General features: G+C 30.9%; 1 protein-coding gene across 1 annotated transcript in view; it reads left to right on the top strand.

Moving 5' to 3' along the window:
* Window positions 1-3,463: 3,463 nt before the first annotated feature.
* Window positions 3,464-6,000, top strand: part of LOC148281034 (ras-specific guanine nucleotide-releasing factor 1-like) — a 67,297-nt gene continuing 64,760 nt past the window's right edge. The window contains exon 1 of the mRNA XM_088227429.1: window positions 3,464-3,860. The gene's annotated coding sequence lies outside the window, so the exon portion shown is untranslated. The remainder of the gene's footprint in view (window positions 3,861-6,000) is intronic.

The raw sequence follows: 6,000 nt of genomic DNA, 5'->3' as shown, positions 1-6,000 counted from the left end.
CGTGTTTTATTGGAATTACTCCCTCTCCGCCTTTGACTCCACCGCTAGCCCTTTTCGAGGATATCACCGTTGACCCAGCCAGAGAAGTGTATCTTATCCAAAATAGCAGAAAACAGCAGCTACAGAGCCACCCCTGTCTACAGTTCAACCATACACACGGTGAGGTGTCGTGTATAATGAGTGAGGCAAGAGTTTTATCCATTACACCACGTAGCCGCCAACTTTAAACACATGCTTTAAAAACTATAAATTTTTTCGAAAGAAAAAAAATTAAGAGTGGGCACCCGTTTTTCAGGAACATTAAACAATGGTTTTTTTACTTTTGTCTCCGGCCTAACATGTTTAATATTCAAAATTACTCAAATGCGTTTAACAAAAGAACAATTGTTAATATATAACCGAACTGTCAGGATTCATAAGCTTAGATAACTTTTCATCTTCTCACCGCGATCGCGAACCAGTTACTTTATCCGCTATATCGTAAAATAATCATAATCAGGAAACTATCTCAAGTGTCTCTTCTTCGTGATCCTACGATCTGATCTGATCCTGACTGCCGCGAGACAAGTTACAAACAATAAGGTACCAAAACCCCAGTGCAAGGTAGGAATTGCATTCATTAAATAGGGGTTCAGTAGCAAACCATAAAGATACACATCCCGCGAACCAGATAATTACGAGCGTTCATCTGCCAACAGGCAAGTGGCGCTATCAAATACAGAGATCTACAAACATCGTTTATAGATTTCTTTTATTTGTTTATTTTTTAAAAGAAAAACCCTCTAAGTCTCTATTTTGAAGCTTGTCAGCAGGTGGGATAGAAGGGATATAGAAGGAGGTAATGACAAATAAACTTATCATTACCTTTGTTGAAGTTCATGGGCCAGGAAACAGAGTGTAATGCTCAGCAAAAAGTACCTGTGCAGTACCATGTAAAGGAATCAATAAAAAGGTACTCGCAAAGTTTTGCTTTTGATCTAATAAATCTCATCCAAAATCAAGTGAGGGTTATCACTAGAGTTCACCCAGGGTACTGCAGATTGAACTACCACCTTTCAAGAATAAACATTTTCGAAACTTCTAGATGTAGGTTCTGCAGTGCAGATGAGGAAACACCTGTATACATATTATATGTGAATATGATGATTTACATCATAAATAGAGCCTCATCCTTAGGGGACTACTGTTTAAACCTGAAGATGTTAAAAAGCTCGCCCTCTACCTAATATCTCGACATTTTACCGATGTGAGCTTGGAGGGGGAGATTGAGCAAAATGTAAACACTCGCCTTCCACACAGTAGCCTGGCTCTTTAAATACCTGGGCTTGAAGGATGAGAACTATTTAAGGGGACCCATCACAATAGATATTTAAAGGGCGTAGTGACGTCAGAAGCTTGCATAGTACTGACCCCCACCACTAAGAATGGAATAGAATACCTCCATCAAAAAAGTTAAGATTTTTATTTTTTCATTGTAAAACATTTTTTTTTCTCACATTTTATTGTTGCGGTGGACATATTGGTTTAATGACATTGTAAAAATTATTAAAATGATTAAAAAAACAATGGTCTTCTTGATAATAGATTTAAAGAAAAGTTTTTTTATTGAAAATAGAGGGAAAATATATGTCATTTTACTTGTGAATTTCATTAAAACACAATTGTAATATCTTTATGAGAAAAAATGTTTTTTAAAAAGATAAATCACTAAACAGATTTGATGTTACCGCGCAACGACCATGTTATACTTTTTTTTGCATTATTTGTCAAAAATTAATCCGTATTTTTATTTAAAAAATCTTTTGTTTAATAATAAATGTGTTTTCTAAATAAAACACTCCAAACTGTATTATTTACGGTAATTACATTTTAAACAAACATGAATTTGAATTTATCCCTAACAAAAACATACCCAACATTATATAATTGTATCTAACAAAACCTTGCCGAAATATACCTTGATAACTATCAGACGTGGCGAAAAATGTTTTTTTCTTAAAAACCTAACCTAACCTAACCTTATTTTCCTAACCTAACTTCACATAACCTTACCCGCCAAGTTTTCCGTCAAAATTCTCTCTGCTTCCCATCGCCAGGGGCGGGTCACGCGACGCGCGCGCACCGGGTCGATTTAGCGCCACAGGTGCCCGGCCGAGGGGCGCTGCGGTCAAGGGAGGGGGGCGGGGCTTTCCCGGCCGACGGCGACCGGAGATTGCCGAACCTTGCCGAACATCCACGAAAGGCTCGGCGCTTGATTACGTAGGTTATGGGTTGCCAGGGCGAAAATTATTCCCGCGTCAAAGGAAAAAAAACTTCTTAATTCACATTTGTTTAAACTGTATTATTTGTGTTTTTATTTTGGTTTCGCAACAATAATCACTTTGAAAAATTCAAAAATGAAGCTAGAAAAAAACAAATTTTTTGGCTGTGGAGTGGTAGAGTATTTTTTTTTTACAATTCTGAAAATTTGGATTGTTTGCTGCTAATTTTTTGGCTGTGAAGTGGTAGAGTATTTTTTTTTACAATTCTGAAAATTTGGATTGTTTGCTGCGTCACTACTGGAAATAATGTTTTTGACGTAAATTAATGTGGAGAAAATTGCTGTGAATTTGTGATAAAGCGAAGAAAAATAGTTTATATGATCTTGGGTCGTTAATATAATCATGGATCAGCCTGAAAAATATACCATAACTGATTCATGTAAAGTTGTTACGTTGAAAATCCTCAGGAAAATATTAAAACGGTTGACAAGTACTTAAATTTGGTATTTTAAAAGCCCATTTATTTAATTTTCTCAGTTTTCTATTTGATCATTGAATTAACTGAATACTCACCGCGCTGCCAACGTTTAAACCTTGACATTTTATCGAGTTGTTGGAACATGCACCAATGCTTAATATCATCAAAAATCTATAAGTTTTGCAAGTATTTTATTTTTGCTGATTTTGCCTATTATTTACTCTTATTTATAACACCTATGTTCATTGAAAATTTCAAAACAATTTAGTCAATTAGAAATTTGTCAAAAAATTGTATACTATCGTAAGTTTGACAATTTTGTCAGTTGGTTTAATTCACTTGCAATGGGCTCAAATCTTAATTCTTTTTTATTTTGTTTTATTGTTTATAAAACGTTTGGTACATAAAAATTGACACTTTTGTAATAATACTCAAAGTCAATTACTACAATCAAATACAGTAAGAAAATATATTTGTAACATAAAAACACAGTATTTATACAGTATTCATAGAAATTTAGTACCAACAATAAAAAGTATCTCTAGAAAAAAGATTCAGGTAATTTTTTTTAGGTGTAAGACTTTTAGATTATATGAGTTTTTTTTTAAATACCACTTATTCACGAAAATTTGGTCCAAACTCAAAACATTTCGGCTTTCGATTTTCTCTGCACTGGCAACCCCAAATATTTATCCTGCTGCCTGGAATCAACACGTCTTCTTTCGGGTTCAACAGTTTGCGGTACGCAGGTCGGTGTCAAGGTCGAACTAGCTAAACGACAAATACGTCACATGTCGACGAAAACAAAACGAAACAAAATGTCGCGATCTCGCCAACCGATCGATCCAACTGCGGCACCACTTGCCAGTCGCCACTGCTAAAACCCGAATTCAAATTTGATTACTAGTTTTCTAAACAAACTTTAATTTGAATCTCGATTCTAATCACGTGTCCGGTAAAAACGAAAATGGAATAGCCAAGAGCTTTAAGTTACCCGGGCTTATTTTTATCGATCAATGAAATAATCAAGTAATATTGCATTTTTTGCTTGATATACCATTTTGTAATAATGTATTGTTTAAAGAAAAAGAATTCTACACTTATTGAAGAAAAAAATGCATGTAAGTAACAAATTTATTTATTTCTTTGTTTATTTAATATCTCTTATTATATAAAAGATTATTATCTCTTAATTATATTAAAGATACTAAAAATGAATTTAAATTTAGCAAATTTGATTTATTTATTATTTGTAGCTAATTTTCAAGAAATTTATTGTATTTGAAACACAAAAATATCCAATAAATTTTAACTAGGGTTGCTAAATTAACAAAAGAAATTAAGGATTTATATTTATTATTTTACATTATTTACTGATTAAATATAAAAAGAAAAATTAATCAAATTAATGATAAATTAACAATATTCTAAAAAATATATACATTCTGTCTTACGGGGAAGCTATCCCTAGTTAGGCAGATAAGATGTACCACCAGCAAAAACCATAAATTATGAACGTAAACTTTTCCTTCTCATCAAAGTTATTATGTTAAAAATATAACTTTATTTAAATTGCTGTAACAAATATGTAAATACGTAACCATAAATAAATATAGTGTTTTCTGTTCATAAAAGTTTATATTTTTTTTTCCTTCGATGATAAATTAGACAAATAATTACAAATAAAAAAGGTAACTGATTTTTTTAAAACGAGTATTAAACAAAAAAAAAACGCACACGTATTTAGAGTTTTTATGCTATTTTTTTATATAATTTCATTAATTGCTGTCCTAAAAAGTATCTGAAACGTTTATATTGTATTTCTTTCGCCACAACCTAAAAAAACAAATGTTAATATTTTATCAGTACTAAAAGACGAAATGTTTTGAATAAATATTTGCCTAATAACGTTGTCGGAATTATTAATTTTTCAAATACACCAATTTTGGCTGATTAACAATCAATTTACCTAATTATAAATCATACATATTTATTTTGTATGAAACAGGATTTAAGAATTATTAACCGCAAAGGTTTGAAAAAAACATCAATCAAAAGGAATATTAAAGTTTTTTGAAAATTCTCATATTTTTGCTAAAAATTGAAAAAAAATCGTAATTTCTCAAATAACATAAATTTAAGTTTAAATAAATTTGTTTTTTCTACCAAAAATCGTATACGTTTCTGTGGCAGTATAAAAGGACAATCAAATTAAGTGTAGAGTCTTAAAAAACCATTATTTGTTTTAAAAAACATCTTTAGTCTTATGAATTTTTCTACTTACGAAAAATCATTTTCAATTGAATTATTTTATGTTTCTATTTGACAAGTGATTAAATAAAACATAAGTTAAGAAACTTTTCAATTTAATCCACAAAAGATCAATGGTTCATCGTTTTTTATGTGAGATAAAGCAAGTTCAGTTCATAGACATTAAACTTTAGCGATTTTCTACTTTAATATATCTATCTTTACTATATATGATTATGTACATAAGTATACATTTCAATATCATGTGAATATTATTTTTTTTGTATTTTGTTTTGTATTTTTTTTGTATTACAAGAGGCTAGGAGGCCCAATTGAACGTAGTTATGCATAAAGTAGCCAGTTAACAATTTGGACAAAATGAGATATTGATGTTATCGGGTGCAGTAAGGTGAATTCTATGTTCTGCAAAATACAGCAAGACCGCTTTCACAAAAAAAAAATATCACCTTCTGAAAATGGTGTCGATTACAAAAATGGAATTGTTCTTTTTACAGAAAACACCCACAGCACAAGAAAAATCATTAACTCTGGTCAAGTACATAATTAGATTTTTGTTTGTCATAAAAAAACAATGTTTTTATTGTTTATCATTTGTTAAAGTCACAAACATTCAAACTGTTATGTAAATTTGTATATTCACTATTTTTACAAAAGTGCTATTATCTCAGTTTAACTTTTCTATAGTTAGCTGCTTTTTGCACAAATACGTTCAATTACAGTGGTGAATTTATCATAGAATACTTATGCTTGAGAAAAATCACATATTAACTTTTGTGTTTTCACCCGGAACCTTCCGTGTGTGAGTCAAACGTCTTGACCACAACGCTACAAAGACCGTCAATTTGCCAATTTATTAATATATCTTTTTTTAAAACGACTTCGAGCTTTTTAATTTACATTTAGGTTTTTTTTTAACCGTAATTAGTACTGAAATGTGGAATGGTATCCACAATAAAACACTTTTATAAGATTTATTCTACTTTAAAAAAA

This window comes from Micrasema longulum, unplaced genomic scaffold (genome assembly GCF_059751315.1).
Source record: "Micrasema longulum isolate JH-2025_06_02 unplaced genomic scaffold, ASM5975131v1 h1tg000502l, whole genome shotgun sequence".
In the NCBI taxonomy this organism is placed as follows: Eukaryota; Metazoa; Arthropoda; class Insecta; order Trichoptera; family Brachycentridae; genus Micrasema; species Micrasema longulum.
This window is presented reverse-complemented; position numbering and strand designations above follow the sequence as displayed.